Consider the following 27,869-nt stretch of genomic DNA (forward strand, 5'->3'; position numbering starts at 1 on the left):
CGAATAAGTCTCAATTGTTTTGATTCCTATAGCTTTGACAATGGTCTCGATTTCTTTTTTTGTGCAGTGTTCCACGAGATCCAAGTTTATTGTGGTATTTTGGGGATGCAAGATGGTAAGGTAGGCTCTTGAAGTATGTCATATTTTGTGAGTTCAAGATCAAGACTTTCTCTGATTTCCTTATCGTATTTCATGGTAGATGACCTTTTGAGTCTTGACCTGCAGTTCCAATTTATAAAGGTCCTACGGGAGATATGATCAATGTCTCTGCTGTTAGCCTTATTAGTGAATTTAATTGTGTGATATCTTCTTCTTTGATTTAGTGTCTGAAGGCCGCATTCCCGCTCTGCTTTGGTGTTGTTTGTAGACGAAACAGCCCCGATGATTATTTTGGCTGCTCTTGCTTGGATCCTGTCCAGTTTTCCAAGTGCAGACTCAGAAGCATGTGCCCATATTGGTGCTGCATATTCCAAATTAGCCCTGATAAGTGAGGTATAAGTTGTTTTAAGTGTTTTCGGATTTGCTCCCCAGTTCGTACCACATAAGCTTTTTAGGATGTTTAACTTCTTCAGTGCTCTGTTGGAGCTATTTTCAATGTGTTTGGTGAAACGTAGTTCTGTGTCGAGGGTTATACCCAGATATTTTGGGTTATCCATTTTTGAAGTGGGCACGCCGTCTATAGCGATAGCTGGGTTAAAGTTCTTTCTGCGGCTTCTGTCTGTGGTAAAAACTGTGTGGTTAGTTTTATGGGGATTTATCTGTAATTTCAGTTCTCTTGCCCAGTCCACAATTCCTTTTAGTGATCTGTTTATGGATATTTCTGATTTTGCCATGTCTCTGCTGGTATGCCATATTGCTATGTCATCTGCATAGCATGCAATCTTGGTGTCTTCGTCTATATGTTGATGGACGTTATTAGTGTATAGCAGGAAGAGCAGGGGACTGAGAACAGAGCCTTGCGGGACTCCCTGCCATGTTCTTCTGTCCCTGGAGTAGGCCCCATTATATCTTACTCTGATCTTTCTGTCTCTTAGAAAGTCTGCAATCCATATTAGGGCGTTACCCTTTATACCATGTTTGTATGCTATTTCAATTAATTTCTTTCTCCAGACTGTGTCAAAGGCCGATGTCATGTCGAGGAAGACAGCAATAGTCTTTTTTGAAGGGTTTTCTTGCAAGCCGTCTATGATTGACTGACATAGATAAAAGAGTTGATCTTCTGTGGCATGTTGTTTCTTGTAAGCTGTTTGGTAGAAATTTAATATTTTCGTTTTTGTGAGTTCATTCATAATTCTAGAATGTATTATACGTTCCGTGATTTTGCAGAGAATACTAGTGAGTGCAATGGGTCTGTAATGTTTACACTCGGTGGGCGATTTCCCCGGCTTAAGTAAGGGGACAATGATTGAGGTTTTCCATGCCTTGGGGAGTTTTCCCTTTTGCCAAGTTATGTTTATTATTTCCAGTAAGCATTTTGTAGCGGTTTCTCCAAAGTGCTTGACCATCTCCCCAAAAATTAGATCACTGCCTGGAGATTTTCTTGCATCAATGTTCCTGATCGTTGTCTTAAGCTCTTGGCAAGTTATAGCCTGAGTAAAGATATCATCATTTTTGTATCCTCTTGCCTCTGTCAGAAGTCTTCTAACTCTTCTATTCAATTTCTTGTCTTCCCTATTGAAGGATAATTTACTGATGTTGGAGTAGTGTGTTGCTAGCATATTTGCTGCCGCTTTGTTTGTATCTGCATCAGAACCAGAAGAGTTGATGATGTTTGAATTCTGATCTGTTGTACTAGAAGAGCATTTATTTAGGGCTCCGACGACTTTCCAATACTTTGCATCTTTCCTTGGGTCTAAGCTGTTGCAAAATTCTGCCCATTTTTTACTCTTACCCTTTGCTATCTCTTCCTCTACCTTTCTTGTAGCTTCGGCAAGCCTGTTTCTGTTTAGGCTTGTGTTGTTGGTCTTTACTAGTTCGTTTAAATGGTCCCTTTCTTTAATCAAAGAATCAATGTTGAGATCTTTCCAATAAGGGACCCACTGTTTTTTCCTTTTACCTCTGGGTATGAACCTCTTGGCCGCAATTGTGATGTTCTTTGTAAGGTTTGAAGTCTTTTCTTCAGGACATTCAGTTCGAGGCTCATTTAAGCATAGTTTGTCCAGTAACTGTGTAAAACCTGTCCAATCTGCTTTTCTGAAGTTCCATGATCTCTTTTTCTGGTCAACTTCCTCCACTTGAAATTTAAGTGTGGTTATAATGGGGCGATGATCACTCATGGCACTATTCAAGATTCTCCAGCTGCAAAGGCTTGAGATATGATAGCTGACTGCTGTGAGATCAAGGGCAGATTCCGTGCCAGTAGTTCTTGATAAGTAGGTATTTTGCTTGTTATTTAATATGATCAGACCTAGATCAATTAGGATATCTTCTACCTGCTGTCCCTTTTCATCCAGGACAGGTTCCTAATAAGGTACTTGATCTTTAACATAGGAGGGAGGGAACAATTTGCAGCCAAATTGGGATGTCTTGGATGCAATCAATAATCTTGTTATTGCTTCGGACAGTATTGAATCAAGTGTAATAATCAACTGCTTCAGAAAGAGTGGCTTTAGAGGGAATATCATCGAAAAAGATGGTCCAGCAGACAAATGTGATAGTAACATTGAGGAATGGAGGAATTTGAAGGAACATATGGATTTTGTAGGCAAATTTGAAGAGTTTTTGAAGGTATTACATGATGTAATTGCTATCACCAGAAGAGCTGCTGAGCACCAAGCAAAACGATGATGTTTTTGTTACCAGCAAGAGCAAAAGTGAAGCACGCACACACACACACACACACACACACACACACACACACACACACACACACACACACACACACTGCCATCTAAAAAAGATGCCCAAAATGCACTGAGCATAATAGAGAATATAATTGGCCTGCAGTAACATTGATAAAGAAACAACTACTGCATTTGATAATGTCTGTGCTATAGTTAAAAATGCATATAGGACAAAACTGTGCAAAGTACGTTGCATTCTTTCTTTAAATTAGATTAATTTATCAAAAATTAATGGTTTGTATGTCTCCTTTTATATTAAGATTAATTCTTTTAACTGTGATGCTAAAATATTGTGTATATCAAAATATTACTGTACAATATTTTCATTAACATTAATTGCTTTTCTCTTAGTTTGTCTTACAAATAAAATAAAATAAATTCTTTAAAAAGTGTGTTATTCCTATTACTGTATTGTTAGGCAAGGCTTGTTTTTATTTTTTTATTTTTATTTTATTAATTTAAATTAATCAATTTATTTTTTTATCTGAACTTGTCCTATAATTATTATTTATTATTAGTTATATAGTTTGTGTGGGGAAAAAAAAAAAAAAAAAAAAAAAACTAAAATATTGACACTTTTGGGGGACCTCTTTACTACAAAACATGAAAATTTAGGTCCTTTTAACTTTGTATTAATGAGATTCGACTGTAGTTACTGAAGATGGTGATGTTCTGCACAAGGTGATAATGGTGAATGAGGTGATAATGGTGAATGAGACATGGCTTCATCATTTTGACCCAGAAAGTACACAAGAAAGCTCTGCTGGAAGTCTACATCATCACCAACACCGAAAAAAAAAGCAAAAGTTGTGGCTTGTGCAGGATAGGTTACGGTCACTTTTTTTTTTTTTTGACATTCAAGGAATGAATTACCAGCATGTTGTGCCACGTCACAAAACTGTTATGGAAAATTGTTACAGAACACTTTGTGGGATCACATTCATTGCAAATGATCCCAGCTGCATGCAGGCGGGTGGATGCTACATCACGATAATGAGTGACTACACATTGCTCATACTGTCATTAAGTACTCAGCCAGCGTTAATGTCAAATGTGCTCCTGAACTTGTCCTACAACCCTGACCTTGTGATTTTTATTTATTTATTTAATTTTTTTTTTTTTTTTTTTTCAAATTAGAGAAGGAACTGCAAGGAAAATGTTTCTAGTCATCAGAAGAAGTTGTAGACATTGGAGGCAATTCTCAAACACATGTCAAAAAATGGCTTCCACCATGTTTCTGAAGAATGGCAGAAACATTGGAGTAAATGAATTTCCTCAAATGGGACTACTCTGAAAAGTATCAAAATATGGATGATTAAGGTATGCTATGAAAAAAAAAAAAAAAAAATTATGATCACTGTTTACTGAACAACCCTCATATAAATAAGTCACAATGCCTTTCTTTTCACTCTAAACTAGTTACCTTTAAACAAATTTGTTTTAAAAGTTTGGCATGGATCTGTTAGGGGAGATTTTGTCTGACCAATCTGATTAGCTGCTGTAACAAAGTAACTAAATACAAAAAATAATTTTGACATTAGCATTAGTAGAGGCATATGATGCAAGAAAGCAAGCTTATTTAGCATCAGCCAAAAAAAAATAACAAAAAAAAAAAAAACACCCTTTCCTGTTTTGCCCATTCATTCACTTCAAAAGCAAAGGTTTGTCTAGTTCAGCCTTGAATTTATTTAAGCTGTCAACTTCCACAATGACAGATGGAAGCTTGTTCCAGCAATCAACCACCCACTGGCTAAAGGCAAACTTCCATACATCTATTCTACAACCATCTTTCCTCAATTTGAATTTATGCCCCCTCAGATGCTGAATCTACTTGGTGACATCATCTACTTAGATTTTGGTAAAGCTTTTGTTACTGTTCCACATCAAAGACCACATACAAATTGGAGCAATGTGGCATTAGGAGCAAGTTACTACTGTAGATAAAGGGGCAGATGGGTGATAAAAGAGAGAAAGAGAGTAGTTATTAATAGTTACTTCTTGACTAATGTTATTAGTCTAAGTGTTCAATCCCTCAGTGTTCAGGCCACTTTCTATTTTCAATATTTATTAATGATGATGAAGGCATATCAAACTTATTGACAAGTTTGCAAATGACACAAAAGTTGGCAGGTGGTTATAATGAGAGGAATGAAGATGTACTTAATTAGGCAGGTGGGCTGAGAAGTGGTAATTAAAGTTTAACACTGACAAATGCAAAGTATGAATATGGGAAGTATTCCCATAAGATGCCACACTCAAGTTGGTGAAGAACAAAAAGGGCATAGAAGTAATTGTAAAATCTGACATGGAGTTCTCTGAACAGTGCAGACATGCTCTTAGGACAGCTTGTGGGATTCGGTCAATGATATATAGGAATTCTGGAAATGGGGATGAACAGTTGATTATCCTGTTGTTATAAGGTAATGGTTATGCCACATCCTGAGTACTGCATAGAAGTCTAAAAGCCTCATTTTAGGATAGATAAGGATTTGTTAAAACAGGCAAAGAAAAGAACAAGACAGTAACTCGTACCAAGAAAGACTTCAATTCTGAAAATTGCAGTATCCAGAAACTTGGCACCTATGAAGAGATCCAATTGAAGTGTCTTCAGTTAAAAGAAACTTCAACAGAAGTTCAAGTTTGACCTGATCAAAGTGTTTAAGGCTTTAAATGAAATGCCAAAGGCATTCTTACATTTTCTTGAGCAATGCAATCAACGCAACATAATATTGAAAAAGGATGGCTGCAGGATATATTTGCTTTCGGTGAGAGATTACTCGATTGTTGGAACAAACTTCAATCTAGCGTTGTGGAAGTGGATAGTCTGAATGTATTCAAAGGAGTGCTAGACAAATAATTAAAAGGTATGAACAGATGAGATGGTTAGTTATGTTTTTCTGGCTGATGCTGTACAAACTTGCTTCCTTACATTATTTTCCAATACTAATGCTCACAGAAAATATAACGAATATGTTTGCATTTCTTTGTGAATTTGGATACTGTATTCACTAGAGCTTTTCACTTTGTGGCTGAATGTTTGGGACTGCCTGTTCAACTGACTCTGATAAAGGTTAAAAGACTTCATAATACCTGTATGTTATAAAGTATTATATAATATCGGTGTAAATACGCCATTTTTTTTTATGTAAACCCCAAACACAAGAGGTATTAGAACCTATAATACTTAGTACCGTGCTTGGGTTGGAGGTTGAGAAGATGAAAGAAGATATTTGTTGACATTGGACTTGAACTTCTGTAGACTGTAATTTTCAGGAAATACGTATGAAGGAAGGTTGTTCCAGAAAATGGCAGCTGAATGAATAAACAAAGAAGATGAAAAGTTGGTTCTGTGAGTTTGAAGTTGGACAGCAAATGGATGTTGGCTGGTGGCAGCACGTGTTCAGGCTGTTTTGAAAGAGAGAGCGGGAATTATAGAAGCCAATTCAGAAGAACAGTGCCCATGGAAGTATCTGTAGAAGAGGCATGCAGCAGAAACAGTAAGTCTATGAGACAGCGAGTAGAGAGACTCTGTTAGAGATGAATCATTAATTAACCTAACTGCCCTCTTCTGAATGGAATCAAGAAACCTGAGCGAGGTTTTGGGGGCACCACACCAGATGTGGGAACAATATTCCATGGCAGGAAGGATTTGTGATTTATACAGAGTGAGTAGCTGTTTGGAAGAAAAGTAACGTTGAGAGCAAAAGAGAAAACCAAGTTTTTTTGATGCAGAGCAATATTTCTAATGTGCTTGTGCCAAGAGAGATTAGAAGTGAGGGTAATCCCCAAAAGAGATATATCATTTTGCCTAGAAATCGGAGTGTCACTAAAGAAAAAGCATAGGAGCAGAAGAATCCTTTTTGCGAGATATAAGACAAGACTGAGTTTTAGAAGGATTGAAATCAACTAAGTTGTCTTTGCCCCACTGGAGAATTGCCTGAAGATTGGCATTTAAGGAATTGGTAGCAGATTTTCAAGAAGTTGAAGCTGATTGAGCAGGGCAAGGTTTCTGAAAATGGAATGCAATGTGCTATCATCGGCAAAACTATGGATAGGATTTCCAGTCAATGGAGGAAGGTCATTAATATACAAGAGGAAAAGAGTGGGGGAAAGAACTGAACCTTGGGGGACACCGGCATTAAGTTAGAAGACAGAGCCATCTACCATCACCCTCAGTGAGCAATCAGAGAGGTCTTGTAGGTAAATGAACAATCTGTGCAAGGTCATTAGTAACTGAAAAAGCCTCAGCATCTCGACCAGCTGGGTCGGTGTGACTAGAAAACGGAAGCCTGGTGGAGTTATGAACGTTAAAATCACCAAGGAAACCATAGCTTACCTATAAATTTAACTACATAAGTAGTGTAAAGGCATTGTTTGATTATATCTCATATTGTGGCTACCTTCACGAGATACCAGGTATTGCACTACTTCGAATAAATAACGCTTCTCTAGTAGAGGAGACTACTGTTATTTATTCTCAGTGGGTACCACCACACAGATGCATTTCAGAGTTTGTTGGCTCACTCATCAGTAGGCGGGTAAAAGTAGTGCAATACCTGGTATCTCGTTGTGAAGGTAGCCACAATATGAGATATAATCAAACGATGCCTTTACACTACTTATGTAGCTAAATTTATGGGTAAACTATGGTGTATTTACACCAATATTATATAGTTAATTTCAACCTATAACATATTATGCCTTGTGCATTTAGTCTTCAAAAGTTATTATAAAATGAAGAGGTATAAATTCCTTACTTTCAATGTGGAACTTTCAATGTCTTCTCCATTTACTGAGAAAGGATAACCAATATGTACTCTTTCTTTGGTATGTTTTCTTGGAAGGAACAGCAGGGAATTCCTGTATCCACATCAATTAAGATGATATGAAACAGGATTAATATTTTCAGTTTTCTCTGATTGAAAATGCCATTGGGTAACATTTCAGATTTGAATTTTGTGGTCTTCAGAGAAAAATTGCAAAACTGCACATGCTGAAAGATTTTAGTTTAACTTTATAGTGAAAAAAAAGAAGAAAAAAACAGTGTGAGTTAAGTGTGATATTTTGGGATGGCTTCCTCTTCAATAATAATATTTTGTATAATTCACAACTTAAGCCTAACACCGTTGGAGTTTTTTTTTTTTGTTTGTTTGTTTGTTTTATATGCATTGTGATTAAAAATTTTGGTAAGAACTAATATTTAGGAAATGAAGCTTACTGCCTATTTGGATGGCTTTCCCTCAAAGTCTCCCTGACACTGCATATACACTGATTACAACTTATGCAACTTCTGAAAGCATTCCTGATAGCTTATTTTGGAATTGCTAATGGTTCTTGTGTCACATTCTGAATAATTTTCTGTCACACAACATTTTCTTCAAAATCTGTTAATAATATTTCATAAGTTTCTCTTGTACGTTCCCTAAATTGAAACAAAATCTGATGCAAATTTGCTGCTCAGTAAAATTATTTATTTTAAAATGTGATGAAATGCATGAAACGTCTTTTATTCAAAATGAACTGATTCAGACTGACTGCAGATAAACAGATGACCGATGCATTACTATGTCTTTCCAGATTCTTACAATGACAAATATGTTGCGACAAGTTCAAGGTACAAAGTCAGTCCCCAAACTTTTTGATCAAACAGTGTATCTTAATGTGTAATTTTTTAAATATGTTTTATGGAAAATTTGTTTGTGCTCTTAAATTTTATTATTTTAAGTTAACAAACCTGTGTCCTCACATTCTTGGCATATGTCCTTGCAAATAATTTTGAGAATAGCTCTTTTAATTATAAATAACATTAGTACTAGCAAATTTATACAGTAGCAGCCAAAAAAAAAAAATCCCACATCCCCCTCAACAGTTTGTCTAGTTCTACCTTGAATTTATTCAAACTACTGACAATCACAACTGCAGATAGAAATTTGTTCCAACAATCAACTACCCACTGGATGAAGGCAAACTTCCACACATCTATCCTGAAAACATTCTCAATTAGGATTTATGCTCCTTCATATGGGTAATCTAAGCAAGAGAAAGAATACCTTAAACAGCTCAATAAGATCTCCTTACAGGTGCCTAGTCTCTAGATGCTGCAACAAGGCTGAAGCTTTCCTGGTAAGATAGCTCTTTTGTTAGTTGTAGTAATGGCAAATGATGCAAAGAAAGTAAGCTTATATAGCATCAGCCAAAAAAAAAAAAAAGCTCACCCATCCATACCCTCCTAGAATTTGCCTAGTTCTCCCTTGAATTTATTCAACCCACCCACTTCCACAACAACAGATGGAATCCTGTTCCAACAATCAACCACCCACTGGCTGAGGAAAAACTTCCACACAACTGTCCTGCAACCATCCTTGCTCAATTTGAATTTATATTCCCTCATGCGTCTAGTCTCACCAAGTGGAAGAATCCCAGCTTGCTCAATCCATTCAAGGCTTTAAACACCTAAATCATATCTCCCTGCAGGTGCCTGGTCTCGAGAGGCTGCAATTTGCAGAACTGCAGCCTTTCTAGGAAAGAGTACCCTTTTCTTCCTTTCACCAATCTGGATGCCCTTCCCTGCAACAGCAATCTACATCCTTCCTAAAGTTCTTCTCACTAATATCATTGATCTTCTCTGCACCCATTCCAATAGATCCATATGCTTCTTCCTAAAATAAGGCTTTCATGTCTGTATGAAATATTCAAGATATGGCCTGACCATTACCTTATACAACAGAATAACCACCTCCTTAACACTGCTGGTAAAATTCCTAATTATATTATTGACAAAACTCCCTGGTGGTGCGGTCAGTCAATGATATACAGGAGCTGTCCCAGCAACCTGTCTACACTGCTCAGAAAACTACATAGCTGACTGCACAATCATGTCTAGATTTTTCATTTTTAATCAGTTAAACTTCAACTGCCACTTTTCAGACTGTCTACTTATTTTTCTAGATCTTGTTGTGGTACATATCTTGATTATTATCATTAACCACATCATCTGATATACCTTCATCATCATTAATAATATATAGTAAATAACAATGGCCTGGGTCTAGCACTGAACCTTGCAGGACTCCACTAATAACACTGCTCCACAAAGAGCAGTGTCCACTGATAACCACTCTCTCTTCTACCACTCAACCAATCCTTTATCCATAGCAGTAACTTTCCCTTAATATCACACTTTGTACAGCAGTCTTTTACTTGCAACAGTATCAAAAGCTTTCCTGAAATCCAAGTAGTATATGAAAACAAAATTATTTTTTGCATCCAGTTCCTTTACTGCTGTGTCATATCTAATCAGATTAGTCAGACAAGATCACACCCAACAAATTCATGCTGAGACTGCAATATAATTGCATTTCTGTCTAGACATTTCTGAATTACTTCTTTAATCAGCAACACTGTTATCTTCCTTGGAACAGAAGCTCAGTTATCACAAAATCATTTACCTCCCTGTTAAAATTTGATAAACCTCTGGCAGCCCTTACCCTAAAATATTCCTCATGTATGATTGTAGATGCAAAATACCTAGTCATTTTGTCAGCAACCTGAGCAGGATTATCAACAGTTAAAACATTGAAATCTACAAGGGATTAGAGTTATAATTATGATTTTTTGGCAGATTAGCAGCATAGGCTACTATAGGCCAAAAACAAGTTTGTAGAGGGTTAAGAATAAAATCTGGTAACCTCTGAAAGAGGTTACCTCATCAAAAGGTTATACAGGGTGTTTCCGTTAAACGTTTCAGAACTTCTAAGAGGGGTAGGGTACATCCTGACAACTCGAAATCATATAGCAATGTGGGGTCGGAAATGCTTTCCTGAAGCGGTGTTGTACACAGAAGCACCATAAAGAAAAGAGACCGTAAGTGAGAAATCGTTTTAATAATACATGAAAAGAAGCAAAAGGTACATGGATTAAAGTAAGTGTTCGAAGTTTCTTCCGGGCTACAATGCACGCCTCACATCTCCGACGCATGGACATCCGAACATTCTGGAATACTCCAGGCGAATTTCGAATTTCTTCGGCAGCTACTGCGATTCTTGCAACCAGCTCCTCAGCATTGTCAACAGGGGTGTCATAAACTAGCGATTTCATATGACCCCAGAAATAAAAATCAAGACATGATAGGTCGGGTGACCGAGCAGGCCAACGCACGGGACTACCACGTCCGATCCACTGTTGACCAAATGTGACATCCAGGTAGTTACGAACATCTCCGCTATAATGGGCAGGGGCTCCATCGTGTTGGAACCACATTGTCTGTTGCGTCGATGCAGAAATCTGTTCATCTCTCAAAAGTTGTGGCAATACTTGCTGCAGAAAGATCAAGTAGATAGGTCCAGTTAGACGACACGGTAACAGGTAAGGTCCGATGAGGTGATCTCCCATAATACCGGCCCATACATTGACCGAAAATCGAATCTGTGCTGCACGACGTCGTATTGCATGCGGGTTCTCGACCGCCCAGATATGGTCGTTATGCGTGTTGAAAATTCCTTCCCTTGTGAAGGATGCCTCATCGAAAAACAACACTTCAGCAGGAAAAAGGGGATTTGTAGCACATTTTCCAAGGTACCACTGTGCGAAAGCAATACGAGGTGCATAATCCTCCGGTTGCTGTGTCTGGACACGCTGCACGTGAAACGGATGCATGTCTTGTTCTAGGAGAATCCTCCAGACGCTGCAATGGGAAACCCCGACTGCGTTTGCTAGACTTCGTGTACTTGTTCTTGGATTCCCCTGTACATGCTGCAGCACATTCTGTTCGACGGCTGGAGTCCGTGCTGTTCTTACCCTGTCCCTGTCAGCTCTTTCAAATGAACCTCTCTCAGCTAACCTCTGGTGCAGTCTTGCAAAGAAATTATGACTGGGAATACGCCTCGTCGGATATCGTTCCGCGTACAAACGCTGTGCGGCTGGCCCACTACAATTTGCAGCCCCGTACGCCAAATGCATATCGGCTAACACTGCGTTCGTGTAATCATCCATCCTACTAACTTGGCGTTCTTGTTCAAGAAATTCGAAATTCGCCTGGAGTATTCCAGAATGTTCAGATGTCCATGCGTCGGAGATGTGAGGCGTGCATTGTAGCACGTGGAAGAAACTTCGAACACTTACTTTAATCCATGTACCTTTTGCTTCTTTTCATGTATTATTAAAACGATTTCTCACTTACGGTCTCTTTTCTTTATGGTGCTTCTGTGTACAACACCGCTTCAGGAAAGCATTTCCGACCCCACATTGCTATATGATTTCGAGTTGTCAGGATGTACCCTACCCCTCTTAGAAGTTCTGAAACGTTTAACTGAAACACCCTGTATAAGTAAAAGGCAGTACATGTATTAAAAAAAAATATATATATATATATATATATATATATATTCAGTATTTTATATACATGTATATAAATTAACATGTAAAAATTTAAAAACAGCTGACATGACATTGTCGGAAAAAATCTGACTGAATGCAGTAAAATGGGTATCGTTAAAATCTGTATAGTCAATTAAAATATGCTTTAATGATAAAATGGTGTCATAGGACTTATACACAGGTGGGTTATCGGCCCAGTCCTCAGCAAAAAGGAATGTGTCATATGACCATGTCCTATCTATACAAAGCCGATCAAGAACAACTTCCTCTTAATGATTCCTGTGCAGACTAGACTACCACAATTCAATTACAGGCTTTATCTGATGTAATTTATTTGAAGTCTGTCCATTCCATGAATTCTGCCACTGGGAGTGAATCTTGTTGTGTATTATTCACCTGTAGTCCGTATAAGCAACTGGCAGGCCATGATGAATAGAGAGAATTGCTGATTTCGCTGCAGTATCAGCCAAGTCATTTCTCCTGATCTCAATGTGGCTAGGAATCCAGCAGATATCTGCAATAAAGAGAATGTATTTTCTGCTGAACCCGAGACAAGACTAGATAAGAACTGTATATCAAAGATACTATTCTTGAGAATTGTTATATATTACAATTCTTAAAGAAACCTATAATATGCTCAAAGAATTGGAGTATATAATAATCCCTTGGTACTGACAAGTTCTGAAACGATCTATAGCATCAGCTCTGTAGCATTCTGGGAGAATCTGCTCAGATACAGTAGTGTCTGGAAAAATGGCAGCAGATTCTATATGTGATCCCAACTTCAAGATATCTGTGTAAACTGCAAGAAGTCAATGTTCAAGCTTGGTGTGCTGAATAAAGCTGCAGGTAGACAGATGGGAATATCTGACTTTATCCAGTTCTTAAGGGAAAAGTCACATGCCAGAATGTGAGCATTCCTAGGTGAAAGGGACTGGTTTGGTGATTAGACAACATTGTCTATTGTGATGTTAAGTTTTCTGAGTAGTTCTTGGACACGAATACCAAAAGGACGATCGGCAGTCTGACAGATGTACAAATTTTCCCAATTTGGTTCAAAAATAGATATTCACAGTTTCATATTTCGGTTTTAAAAAGTACTTCAGAGACAACTGCTTACATCAAAGCGATAACGGTGGTTCATTTGCTTCCACGTATAGGCTCTGGATAGGAGATGTTCGAAATGCTCCAGCAGAAATACGGATAGCCTGATGGTGAAAAGGGTTTCAGCCATCAAAGTACACTGTTTCTGGCTGATACATATATCTGGGACCTGTAATCTGGCTTAGATCATAGAAGTTGTTGTTATTTTGATTTTTAAGAGCATTAGCAACTAAGGCCATATTGCTCTGGGAATATGCGGTGGTCATTCCCCGACTTTTTCCACATCCTACGTATTTGGTGGTGACGGGCTCGAACCCCGGTCTAATCAAGAAGCATGTGCTACGCACTGCTGCTCCTTCCCACCTGGCTACGGTGGCGCCATCATAGAAGTGTAAGGTAGATGATGTGTAGTAAGGTGTATCAGTCTGCATTCCAACATGTAGAGGAAAGGGAATAGAAAATATTTAAGCCTTTTGTACACTTTGTATGGAGTTGACAGATCTGTTCAAGAAAGGTTCGTGTTTTATCAAATACGAGTCCCAAGAATATTATGCCTATCACTACTGGAATAGCATTTTGTCCAAGCCTCAATTCAGATTCAGAATGAAGATTATGCTTATGACAAAAATGTACAAAAATGGTCTTTTGTGGTAGGAACCTGAATCCATTAGCCAGTGCTTAGGAGTTAAAGCAATCTATGACTTGCTGCAGTTGTCTTTCAATAACCCCCATGTTGCATGACATGGGGGTTATTGAAATATACTAAATATAGCGAATATACTAAAATCATCAACATAGAGGGAACTATTTACAGCTGGAGGAGGTTGTTCTATGATTGGATTTACTCAGATGGCAAAAGCATAACACTTAAAATGGATCCTGGTGGTACTCCCTCCTCTTAGCAAAAGGTGGGAGGGTGAGGTCTACACGAACTTGGAAAGACAAATCAACAAAATGTTTTTAACAAAAATGGGGAGATGGCCTCTTAGACAGACTATATAGGTCTTTTAAAATGCCAAATCTTCTAAGTTGTATCATGCACTTCAAGGCATCCAGAAACTGCTCTTCAACAAAGATTCTGTTATACAGAAAGAGCAGACAATCCAGATTTTTGAGAAATGTACTTAATCATTTCATAATGCCATCTGGTCCAACTGCACTTGCCTTAGAAAGGGGTTCAACTCTTTTCAGCTGATGTATAGTGAACTGCCTGTTGTAGAAGTCCTTTAATGTGAAATTAACTGACTGTTCTTCACTTTTTATGTTTCAGGACCAGGAACTCTGGAATAGGATGATATCACAGAGATGTTAGAAAATTTCCCCAAGAGCATTAGCTATTGTAGTCAGTTCTGCAATAGCGTTTATACATTATACTCTAAGATCGATGAAAGATGAGATGTATATTTACCCTTCGTTTTCCAGATTTTATCCCAGACCATCTTAGTGCTGTGGACTGGGTAACAGATTATGTGAAACAGATTCATGATTCCTTTTGACTCTGACAGCGAATGTAGTGTGCCTTGGCACATGCACATTTAAAGGCTACTAGATTGGCTGTGATAGGATATCGTCAGAATACTCATCCCAAGCTTTGTTTTAAACCTTTATTTTCTACTGCTATGCATTCTGCATTCCACCAACATGGTTTAGGAAAAGGTGGTGTTTTTGAAATGGCAGTTGCAGCTGCAGGAGCAATATTTTCTGTGATGTGCATCACTGATAGGCTCCTGACTGACTGTAGTGATGTCAAATTCTGCCAGATGTTGAAAGCCATTCCAGTCAGTCAGTCTGATCGACCTTCCACCACAGTAATCTAAAAGACATGGTCTCCCACTAATGATGATAGTTATTAGAGATGGAAGTATGGAAGTGATCACCTCCATAAAGTTCTCCTCCACCTCCCAAATAAGTGAAGGGGGGGATAGAAAATGTACAGGTATGTCAGTTTCTACAATTACAAGAGAGGTTGTCAGTGAGTATATGCTCTATGACACATCCCTGTCTATTAATGGCAACACTACCCCACAGGATGTTATGTCCACTTAAATCCCTGAGAAGTAGGACAGAGGAAGGCAGCTGCACGATGAGATCGTCAAGATCTGTCTAGGAGATGTCAGTCCCAGGTGGCAATTAAATCGAACGGACCATTAATAGAAACCCTACTGTAAGACAAATTGCTACTGCTTCTATGTTCATGGAAAACAGCACAGGTTGAAATGAGGTCTGGTTGCCCATAAGAATAACAACTCCTCCATAGGCAGGTCCATCCCAGTTCTGTCCTTATGTATAATGGTAGCCTAATCTATAGCATTAGTAGAGGCATATGATGCAAGAAAGCAAGCTTATTTAGGCTATCAACTTCCACAAAAAGGGATGGAAGTCTGTTCCACCAACCAACTACCCGCTGGCTAAAGGCAAATTTCTGCACATCAATCCTACATCTGTCTTTCCTCAATTTGAATTTATGCCCTCTCAGGTGATTTTTCTGAGCTAGAGGAAGAATCCCATCAGCATTGAGCATGCTTAAACCATTCAAGGCTTTATACACCTCTTTCAGATCACCTCGCTGGTGCCTAGTCTCCAGACACTGTAATTTGCAAAACGTAAGCCTTTCTTCGTAAGAGCACCCCTTTGTTCCATTCACTAATCTTGTTGCCCTTCTCTGTACTCGTTCCAGCATCTCTACATCCTTCTTGAAATGAGGCCTCCAGACCTGTATACAGTACTCAAGGTTTGGCTTGACCATTGCCTTATACAAGGGTATAATCATCTCCTTACCCCTGCTAGAAAAATTCCTGTATATCATTGACAAGACACCATGAGCTACTCTTGCAGCCCGTCTGCACTGCTCAGAGAACTTCATATCTGCCTGCACAATTATCCACAGGTCCTTTTAATTCTCTACCACTGTCAGTGTAGTACCACAGAGTTGATATGTTGCTCGGGAGTTGCTGTTTCCCATATGTAGTACGTTACATTTTTGTCAATATTAAACTTCATTTGCCACCTCTCATACCATCTGCTCAACCTTTCCAGATCCTGTTGCAGCAGCATAGCATCAGTAGTGTCCTTAGCAACCCTGCCAACCTTTATATCGTCTGTAAACTTCGACATTAAGTTTGATATACCATCATCAATATCATTTATAAATACAGAAAACAACAATGGACCCAACACTGAACCCTGAGGGACTCCACTAATAACATTAGTCCACGATGAGCAGTATCCATTGATTACCGCTCTGTCTTCTCCCCCTCAACCACCCCTTTATCCAAAGCAGCAATTTGCCTCCAATGCCACACTGCTCCAATTTGTGCAGCAGTCTTCCATCTGCAACAGTATCAAAAGCCTTTCTAAAATCCAAATATATAATATCAAAGTTATTCTGTGACTGCATCATAGTATCCAATCAAATTGGTCAGGCAAGACTTTCCCTTAACAAAACCATGCTGTGTCCGAGCTATAACTGAAGTCTTGTCTAGATGATCCTGCAGTGCTTCTTTAACCAGTGCCTCCATTAATTTTCCTGGAACAGAAGTTAAACTCACAGGTCTATAATTACTTGTGTCAGCCTTTGATCCTCCTTTGTGAATTGGGGTCACATTTGCACATTTACAGTCTATGAGTACCTCCCCTGAGTCCAAAGAAAAGCTCTCATAATTATGGCCAAGGGTTTGCTTACTTCCTTTGCTGCCTCCTTTAATATAACTGGATAAATCCCATCCACCCCAGGTGCCTTGTTTTATGTTTATCCTCAACAATTTCTCCTCCACTTTACTCTCAGTTATTACAAAATCATCCAGCTCACTGCCAGAGTTTACTTCACCTCTGGCATTCCCCTTCCTGAATAACTCCTCATGTGTGAATGTAGATGCAAATTAATCATTTAGTTTGTTAGCCACCTGAGCAGGATCCTCAACTGTTGAACCATCAATATCCAGTGGACCAATCTGATTCACCCCTTTCCTTCTAGAGTTTACATAGGTAAAGAACTCTTTTCTGTTTTTCTTTGCATCCTTTGCCAAGGATTTCTCATAATCTGCCTTTGCCTGCCTAATCTCCTTTGTGACTTGGTTACAGACCAGCTTATATCTTTTATAGGCTTCCATGTCACCTTCATAATCATGTCACCTTCCATAATCACCTCAGAGGGCATAAATTCAAATTGAGGAAGGACGGATGTCGGATAGATGTGCGGAAATTTGCCTTTGGCCAGCGGGTGGTTGGTTGGTGGAACCGACTTCCATCACTTGTTGTTGAAGTTGATAGCCTAAACAAATTTAAAGCTCAACTGGACAGGTATTTCGAACGAACGGAGGGGTGAAATGGGAGTGGTGTGTGTTTTTTTTTTTTTTTTTGGCTGATGCTGAATAAGCTTGCTTTCTTGCATCATATGCCTCTACTAATGCTAATGCTAATTAATTTATATATATCCCATGCATTTTTCTTCTCTGCCACATGTCTCATTAGTTCATCTGACATCCATTTAGGCCTAAACCTTGAACAATATTTCTTAGTTGGTATGTAAAGCCTAGTAGCTTACAAGATAAGTTCTTTGAATGCTTCCTATTTTGAATTTTCTGTTGGTAACATCATCAGTTAGTCCCACTGTATAGGATTTAAATACTGTCTCAGACCACCATCGTAGTCGCCTTTACGGAAGCAAAAACCCTTCCCTTTACCTCTAATGGTAAGACAAATTGCTATTGCTTCTATGTTCATGGAAAGCAGCACAGGTTGAAATGAGGTCTGGTTGCCCATAAGGATAACAACTCCTCCATAGGCAGGTCCATCCCAGTTCTGTCCTTACGTATAATGGTATCCTAATGAATGAAAGTGTTTTCATTTGCCTTCGAATGTGTCTCTTGCAATCAAAAGCAAATTGGCTCATGTTTTTGCAGGAGGACATTGATGTCATCACTATTTCATCGGAATCCACAATTCCACTGTAGGAATTTAGCCATTATTCTGACTTGGTGGATCCATTGGTCGGCTTCTGAAGTGCTGAGGGCTTACTTTTCTCATGGATGTTGACCTGTGTCCATTTCTTTCTCCACAAAGAGTTTCAAGACTGAGCTGTCTGGTACTTCCCTCACCTCGACATCCATTTTTTTTTTTTTTTTTTTTTTTTTTTTTTGAGAACTAGGAATACTTTAGGCTTTTTGTTCTTTTCTCTAGCAATTTCTTTTGTTACTGGTGGAGCATTAGGAGGTAACGATATGGGAGTGGCAACTGATTGATCCTTCTGTGCATGTTTTTGTGCGCTTAACAGGTAGTGTACAATGGGAGTGAATGACTCTTTTGGTAGGATTGTCATTTTTGTTTGGGTTCCAATGGAACATCTTCCTGCTACTTTCTAAGAGCAGGTTGGTTTATTCAGGGGTTTCACCACTTCTGTTGCCTTCTGATATATGTTCAGCTCTGCCTTTAGTCTTTGAATTTTTTTTTCTTCTTTCCATCTCTGGCATGCTTGTGAGTAAGCAAGGTGCTCTTCTTGGCAGTTAATGCAAGTGAGTTTTGTAGCTGAACATGAAGTAGTTTCATGGTCCTTTGAAGCACACTGAGTGCACACAAGGGCTCCACGATACACCATTTATAAGTGTCTATATTTCTGGCAATTAGAGCACCTTAAAAGATTTGGAACATATGGATGCAGGACAATTAATATAATCAGATTTGATCTCAGAAGACATTGTTAAGAGGTCAGGATGATGTTTCTAGTGGGAACAAGTTTCCCATCCCTATACATGAATATTTGTTTCACAGCTGTCACTCCTTGGGATTTTAATTCAGAACAGATTTCCTCTTCAGACACTTCAAGATCCCATTCTACAATGACACCACAGGATGAGTTGTATCTTGTGGGGGGGGGGGGGGGTATAACTGTGATCAGCATTTCCCACATAGATGTGGCATGGAGGAGTTATTCTGAATATTTGTCACTTCTGGTCTCTATAAGTATGTCACCTGAGCAAAGCCGTTTGACAGATTCTTGGAGACAGATTTTCCATACCCTTCTGTATAAAGAAAGGGAAAAATTTTTCCTACAGCTTTCTCACTTGTAGAGTGTATTATCAGGTAACGGGGTATTGGAGCTGATACAACTTTTTTCTGTCTTTTTGCTGAAGTGATATCTGTGGGGCAACTTCCAATTTTTCAGGTAAGGACAGTGTTGGTGACCAAGAGAAATAACTTTATCAGGAGTCATAGTGTTTTAGCCTTGCTGGGTAGTTTGCCCACTATCCAGCAAGGCCAAAGTAGTGTGTTGAAGTTTGTTCCAGCAATTAACCACCCACTGGCTAAAGGCAAATTACTGCACATCTATTCTACATCTGCCTTTTCTTAATTTGAATTTATGCCCCCATAGGTTCATAATCTGAACAAGTCGAAGGATCCAACCAGAACCTACCCTTTCCAAGTTTCCATTGGATCACTGGGCATGGCAAATACACTGGATTCCTAAAATATTAGCCTGGAACCTAAGCTATGGGCATTGGATACCACTGATGATAATCTGGAGAACCAGTGGCATCACTAGGAAGTCCTCTCACCACGTTCAAGTGCCAACACTGTGCATCAATGTGATTCATCCCATAGTTTATATAAGTAAAGAAATCTTTGCTGTTTTTCTTGCATCCTTTGTCAGAGATTTCTCATAATCTTGCCTAACCTTCTTTGTGACTTGATTACAGAATAGTTTATATCTCCTACTGGTTTCTATGTCACCTGATAAGTTATGCATTCCATGCATTTTTCTTCTCTGCCACAAGTCCCGTCAGTTCATCTGACATCCATTAAGTCTGGAACAGTATTTCTTAGCTGGTATGGAAAGCAGCTTCTGTGATTACTTCCCTGAATGCTTCCCATTTAGAATTTGCTGCTGGTAACATCATCAAACAGTAGTAATAGTAGTGGCATATGATGCAAGAAAGCAAGTGTATGAGCTTATGCAGCATCAGCCAAAAAAAAAAAAAAACACACCATTCCCTCCAAATGCCTGTCCAGTTCCTCCTTAAATTTATTTAATCTATCAACTTCCACAACGACAGATAGAAGTTTGTTCCAGCAATTAACCACCCAATGGCTAAAGGCAAATTACCGCACATCTATTCTACATCTGTCTTTTCTTAATTTGAATTTATGCCCCCTTAGGTTCGTAATCTGAACAAGTGGAAGGATCCCATCAGAATTCAGCGTGCTCAACCCATCCAAGGCCTTATACACCTCAATCAGATCACCGAGCAGGTGCCTAGTCTCCAGCCACTACAATTTGCAGAACTTAAGCCTCTCTTGGTAAGAGAATCCCTTCATTCTCCTCACCAATCTTGTTGCCCTTCTCTGTACATACTCAAGCAAATCTACATTCTTCCTAAAATGAGGCCTCCAGACCTGTAAGCAGTACTCAAGGCGCGGCCTGACCATTGCCTTATACAGAGGGACAATCACCTCCTTCTCCCTGCTAGCAAAATTCCTATATATCATTGACTAAACCCCATGACCTGCCCTGGCAGCCTGCTGCATTGCTCAGAAAACTTCATATCTGACTGCACAATTACTCCCAGGTCTTTTTCATTTTCTACCACCTTAAGTGTAGTACCACACAGTTGGTACTACACTTAAGATGGGGTTACTTCTCTGGGGTTACTTCTACCCATATGCAGTACTCTGCATTTGTGAAGGTTAAACTTCAGTTGCCACTTCTTAGCCCATCTGCCCAAATTAGCTAGATCCTGTTGCAGTAGCACACTGCCATTACTGTCATTAACAACCCTGTCAACCTTTGTATTATCTGCAAACTTCGACACTAAGCCTGATATACCTTCATCAATATCATTGATAAATATACAAAACAACAGTGGACACAAAACCGAACCCTGTGGGACTCCACTAATAACATTAGTCCATGAAGAGCAGCACCCATTAATTACCACCCTCTGTCTTCTCCCACTCAACCATCCTTTTATCCATTGTAGCAACTTACCCTTAATACCATTCTGCTCCAATTTGTACAATAGTCTTCCATGCGCAACAGTGTCAAAAGATTTCCTGAAATCCAAATATATGATATCAAAATAATTTTTTGCATCCAGTTCCTTTGTAACCACATCATAATATCCTATCAAATTTGTCAGACAAGACTTTCCCTTAACAAATCCATGCTGTGTCTGAATTATTGCTGTAGACTTGTCTAGATGATCCTGCAATGCATCTTTAACCAGTGACTCCATTATTTTACCCGGAACAGAAGTTAAACTAACTGGTCTGTAATTACTCGTGTCACCCTTCGATCCCCCTTTGTGAATTGGGGATACATTTGCACATCTCCAGTCCGTGTGGACCTCCCCTGAGTCCAAGGATGCTCTCATAATTATGGCTAATTGTTTGCTTAGTTGCTTTGCCGCCTCCTTTAATATAACTGGATAGATCCCATCCACCCCAGGTGCCTTTCTTACGTTTAACCTCAATTTCTCCTCCACTTTGCTCTCAGTTATTACAAATCATTAAGCACCCTGCTACAATTTGATAACCTTCTGCCATTTTCAAACCCTAATAACTCCTCATGTGTGAATGTAGATGCAAAATATTCAATCAGTTTGTTTGCTATCTGAGCAGGATCATCAACAGCCGAACCATCGATATCCAGTGGACCAATCAGATTCATCCCCTTCCTTTTAGAGTTTACATACGTAAAGAAATCCTTGCTGTTTTTCTTAGCATCTTTTGCCAAAGATTTCTCGTAATCTGCCTTCACCTGCCTAACCTTCTTTGTGTCCTGATTACAGACTATCTTATATCTGCCACAGGCTTCTAAGTCGCTTGTTAATTTATATGCATCCCATGCATTTTTCTTCTCTGTCAGGAGTCTCATTAGTTCATTTGATAACCATTTAGGCCTAAACCTTGAACAATATTTCTTAATAGGTATGAAACTTTTAGTAGCATCCATGATTAATTCCTTGAATGCTTCCTGTTAAATTCACTTAGAATTTACTGTTGGTAACATCATCAGTTGATCCCACTGTACAGAATTTAAAAACTGTTTGAGACCACTGTACTCACCTTTACGAAAGCAAAAACCCTTTCCTTTACCCTTGATGGTAATTATATCTTTAAGTAAATCCCACATCAGTACACAGTGATCACTGCCACCTAGTGATTACTTTATCCGCAAATTCTTAATACACGATTGATCACTGCTGATAACCAGATCAAGAGTATTACCCTCTCTGGTTGCCTCTCGAACATGCTGCTGCAGAAAACAATCATCCAATAAATCCACAATAGTCTTACTAGTGTGTGAGTGACCAACCCACAAGTTCCAGTCTATCTTGGAAGTTAAAATCCCCCATTATAAGACATTCTGATTTACTAGCCCACTCTATTTCTCTGTACAATTGTTCATTGTACTCATTCGAGTCATTAAGCCTATAACACACTCCTACTCTTATTTTTGCTTTTGCAGTGCTTATGTCACACCACTATGCTTTTCACACCAAATAAGAAATACTGTTCAAGGTTTAGGCCTAAATGGATGTCAGATGAACTAATGAGACATGGGGCAGGGAAGAAAAATGCATGAGATGCGTATAATTTAACAGGCCTATGGTAGATATAAGCTGGTCTGTAATCAAGTCACAAAGAAGGTTAGGCAGGCAAAGGCAGATTACGAGAAATCTTTGGCAAAGGAAGCAAAGAAAACAGCAAAGGGTTCTTTACTTATGTAAACTCTATAAGGAAGGTAATGAAACAGATTGGTCCACTTGATATCAATGGTTCAACTTTTGATGATCCTGCTCAGGTAGCTAACAAACTGAATGAGTATTTTGCATCTACATTTACACATGAGGAGTTATTCAGGGAGGGGAATGACAGAGGTGAAGTAAACTCTGGCAGTGAGCTTAATGATTTTGTAATAACTGAGAGCAAAGTGGAGCAGAAATTGTTCTGCTCCACTTTGCTCTCCACTTTGGTCATATGCAAATATGACCCCAATCCACAAAGGAGGATCAAAGGGAGACACAGGTAATTACAGACCTGTTAGTTTAACTTCTGTTCCAGGGAAATTGATGGAGGCACTTGTTAAAGAAGCATTCCAGGATCATCTAGACAAGACTTCAGTTATAGTTCAGACACAGCCTGGGTTTGTTGAGACCACATGCATCATAGTATCTAATTTGAGTGGATACTATGATGTGGTACCAAAGGAACTGGATGCAAAGAATAATTTTGATATCATATACTTGGATCTAAGGAAGGCTTTTGATACATGAAAGGCTGCTAAACAAATTGGAGCAGTGTGGCATTAAGAGCAAGTTGCTGCTATGGATAAAGGGATGATTGAGTGGGAGATGACAGAGTGGCAATCAAAGGACAGTGCTCTTCATGGAATTCCCCAGGATTCAGTGTTGGGCCCCATTGTAGTTTTCTGTATTTATTGATGAAGGTATATCAGAATGTCTACATTTGCAGACAATATGAAAGTTGACAGGGTTTTTAACGGCAGTAAGTTACTGCAACAGGATCTAGAAAAGTTGAACAGATGGGCTGAGAGGCAGCAACTAAAGTTTTACAAATGTAAAGTACTGCATATGGGTAGAAGTAACCCCAAAGTAATGAATCAACTGTGTAGTACCACTCAGGGTGATAGAGAATGAAAGGGGACCTGGAGGTAATTGTGCAGTCACATATAAGTTTTCTGAGCAGTGCAAACAGTCGGCAAGTGTAGCTCATGGTGTCTTGTCAATGATATACAGGAATTTTTCTAACAAGGATAATGAGGTGATTATCTCCTTGTATAAGGCAATGGTTGGGCCACACCTTGAGTACTGTATACAGGTCTGGAGGCCTCATTTTAGGAAAGATGTAGAGCTGCTGGAACGAGTACAGAGAAGGGCAATGAGATTAGTGAATGGAACAAAGGGTTGCTCTTATGAATAAAGGCTTAAGTTCTGCAAATTACAGTGTCTGGAGACTAAGCACTAGCGAGGTGATCTGATTGAGGTGTATAAGGCCTTGAATTGTTTGAGCAGGCTCAATGCTGATGGGATTCTTTCTTTTGCCCAGATTATTTGCTTGAGGGGATATAAATTCAAATTGAGGAAAGACAGTTGTAGAATAGATGTATGGAAATTTGCCTTTAGCCAGTGGGTGGGTGGATGGTTGATTGCTGGAACAAACTTTCATCTGTCACTGTAGATGCTGACAGCTTAAATAAATTCAAGGCAGAACTAGAAAAACATTTGAAGCAAATGGATGAGTGAAATGGGAAGGGTTTTTTTTGGCTGATGCTGTATAAGTTTGCTTTCTTGCATCAATATGCCTCTACCAATGCTAATCCCATCAGCTTTGGAATTCTTCCTCCATCAGATCACCTTGCTGGTGCCTAGGCTCCAGATCAGTGGTTTTCAACCTTTTTTTAATAACGGCACCCCTAAGTAATTTATTTTATTTGGCGGCACCCCTACTCAATTTTCTGCCTGTTACATCTGATTCTGTGTGTGTGTGTGTGTGTATATACATAATATTAAAAAAATATGTTATATGATATTTATTATAATAATATAATTATAAAAATTACATTTCATAATACAAATTATATATATATGGTATATAATTTTATTCTTTATATAGAGGCACTAAATAAACATTAACTATAGATCACCACAAAATTAAAAAGATACCGTACACTATTTTATAATGAAATAAACATATAAATTAAAAAGTAATAAGTTTAAGTAACTTAAACCCAAATTACGTGGCACCCCGGTTGAAAACCACTGCTCCAGGTGCTGCAATTTGCAGTACTTAAGCCTTTCTTGGTAAGAGCACCCCTTTGTTCCCCACACCAATCTTGTTGCACTTCTCTGTACTCGTTCTAGAAACTCTACATTCTTCCTAAAATGAGGCTTCCAGACCTGTATGCAGTACTCAAGATGTGGCATGACCATTGCCTTATACAAAGGGATAACTCCTGGTAGCAAAATTCCTGTATATCATTGACAATACCCTGTGACCTGTTGTTGTTATTTGGTTTTTAGGAGCATTAGCAACTAAGGCCATATTGCTCCGGGATATGCGGTGGTCATTCCCTGACCTTCCCGCATCCTCCGTATTTGGTGGTGACAGGCTCGAACCCCGGTCTAATCAAGAAGCGTATGCTATGCACTGCTGCTGCTCCTTCCTACCTGGCTACGGAGGCACCCCTGTGACCTGCTCTGGAAACTTGTCGGCACTGCTCAGAAAACTTCATATCTGAATGCACAATTACCCTGGTCTTTTTCATTCTCCATTACTCTGAGTGTAGTACCACACAGTTAGTACATTTTTCTGGGGTTACTGCTACACCTATGCAGTACTTTGCATTTGTCCACCAAATACGGAGAATGTGGAAAGGTCAGAGAATGACCACCGCATATTCCCAGAGCAATATGGCCTTAGTTGCTAATGCTCCTAAAAACCAAATAACATAACTTTGCATTTGTTAATGTTAAACTTCGGTTGCCACTTCTCAGCCAATCTGCCCAACTTTTCTAGATCCTGTTGCAGTAGCATACTGCCATTAACAACCCTGCCAATATTTGTACCATAACCCAGCTGTTTTATTTCTCTACAAGTATTTTGAAGAGTGCACATCATATGCAACTATTGTTTGTGTGTGCATGTTTGTATACAAACCCCAAAAAATTAGTAAAAGTTTGGTACTGTGTGTGGGTTGAGCAGACTGAAGATACTTACAGAAGGAATGCTTGTGTGTTTTATTTCAAATAACATCAGTTTATATTCGTTTCGAAAGTATGTCAATGATGTTGTTGACTAAATAGTAGTAGTAGTAGTGGCATGTGATGGAAGAAAGCAAGTGTATGAGCTTATGCAGCATCAGCCAAATAAAAAAAAACAAAAAAACACACCATTCCCCCCAAATGCCTGTCCAGTTCCTCCTTAAATTTATTCAACCTATCAACTTCCACAACGACAGATGGAAGTTTGTTCCAGCAATTAACCACCCGCTGGCTAAAGGCAAATTTCCGCACATTCAAGTGCGGAAATCCGCGTGCTCAACCCATTCAAGGCCTTACACCTCAATCAGATCTCCATGCAGGTGCCTAGTCTCCAGCCACTGCAATTTGCAGAACTTAAGCCTCTCTTGGTAAGATGATCCCTTCATTCCCCTCACCAATCTTGTTGCCCTTCTCTGTACACGCTCAAGTAAATCTACATCCTTCCTAAAATGAGGCCTCCAGACCTGTACGCAGTACTCAAGGCATGGCCTGACCATTGCCTTATACAGAGGGATAATCACCTCCTTTTCCCTGCTAGCAAAATTCCTATATATCATTGACAAAACCCCATAACCTGCTATGGGGTCATGTCAATGATATATTAAATTATGTCAATAATTTAAGCAACTTACCCTTAAATGGCAGATGGAAACAACTTTCCCACTGATTAGAATAAGTAGCTGATTAGGCAAAATTTTAATTTAGAAATCGTGAAAAGTTAATGGTAATACTTAGTCCAATTATATAAAAAGAGGTAGCACAGAATGTTTACCGCATATATATATCAATGTTATACTTCTCCCAAGAGCCCCTTGTCAGAATCGGAAACTGTGATTACCTAGTTTATTCCCACATGTATACCAGATAAAAATCAAAAAATGCCATTAACTTTTTGGTTATAAAACGAAAACTTCCAACAACTAACACCGGAGACGGCTTTGTGAAATAATGCCATTACAAATTAAACAGCAATTAGAGATTAAGCCACGTCCAGTCATTTCTCTTCCAAGCCTTCCCCCATTCTGATAAAACATATTTATCAATTTGCTTTTATGGTGAATAACCGAACTTTTCATATAAAGGTCCTGTTATTTTGAATTATTTATTCTTTCTGTGGAAAGCTAACAACGCTGGACCATAACTCGCCACTTTTGTGGAAGCGAAAATTTAAACAAAGACGTTAATCAAATTTTAAACCATAACTTTAGTATCAGAGGTGTGTGTGTGTTCTTTACATTGCATTTCTACGAATTTCCATTTTGAAGTTCAACTACGAGCAACATCGATTACCAGTTAATAAATAATGCAGTGACTCACCAAAAATAAACTACCAGCTCTCCAAGCTGTCATACATTCAAGTACAACAACAAACGAATATCAGTTTGAAATGCACATAATAGCCCAATATTAAACAAATTTATCTGGTTAAATTATGAAACATCAAGGGATCAACTAACACCGCTCAGAAATGAAATGTGTTAATTTCAAAGAAAACAAGAGTTAATCGTTCACTTTCAAGACAGCCTGCTGTAAGAACCGTATAAAACACACGTCATATTATGTAACGATCCACTTATCATCTGTAAACAGACTACTCCATGATCTGTAACTAGCTGACGTTCCATTTCCCTACCTTACATCTTATCCCTTTTTCTTCAACAAAAGGGTAAAGAAAACAGTTTGAGTAACTTATTTATGTGACGTAAAGCAGGGTTACCAACTGTTTTACAGACAGTCCGCGAAAAAGAGATAAACTTTTATATGCAAA

At 38.8% G+C, this 27,869-nt stretch overlaps 1 protein-coding gene across 1 annotated transcript in view; it reads right to left on the reverse strand.

The window, feature by feature from the left end:
• Window positions 1-27,652, reverse strand: part of LOC150078218 (RING finger protein 37) — a 49,792-nt gene extending 22,140 nt beyond the window's left edge. Inside the window, exon 1 of the mRNA XM_090384494.1 lies at window positions 27,419-27,652. The gene's annotated coding sequence lies outside the window, so the exon portion shown is untranslated. The remainder of the gene's footprint in view (window positions 1-27,418) is intronic.
• Between the last annotated feature and the right edge of the window lie 217 nt (window positions 27,653-27,869).

The sequence above is a fragment of the Mastigoproctus giganteus genome, chromosome 11 (genome assembly GCF_048544385.1).
Source record: "Mastigoproctus giganteus isolate SK-2022 chromosome 11, ASM4854438v1, whole genome shotgun sequence".
Lineage (NCBI taxonomy): Eukaryota > Metazoa > Arthropoda > Arachnida > Uropygi > Thelyphonidae > Mastigoproctus > Mastigoproctus giganteus.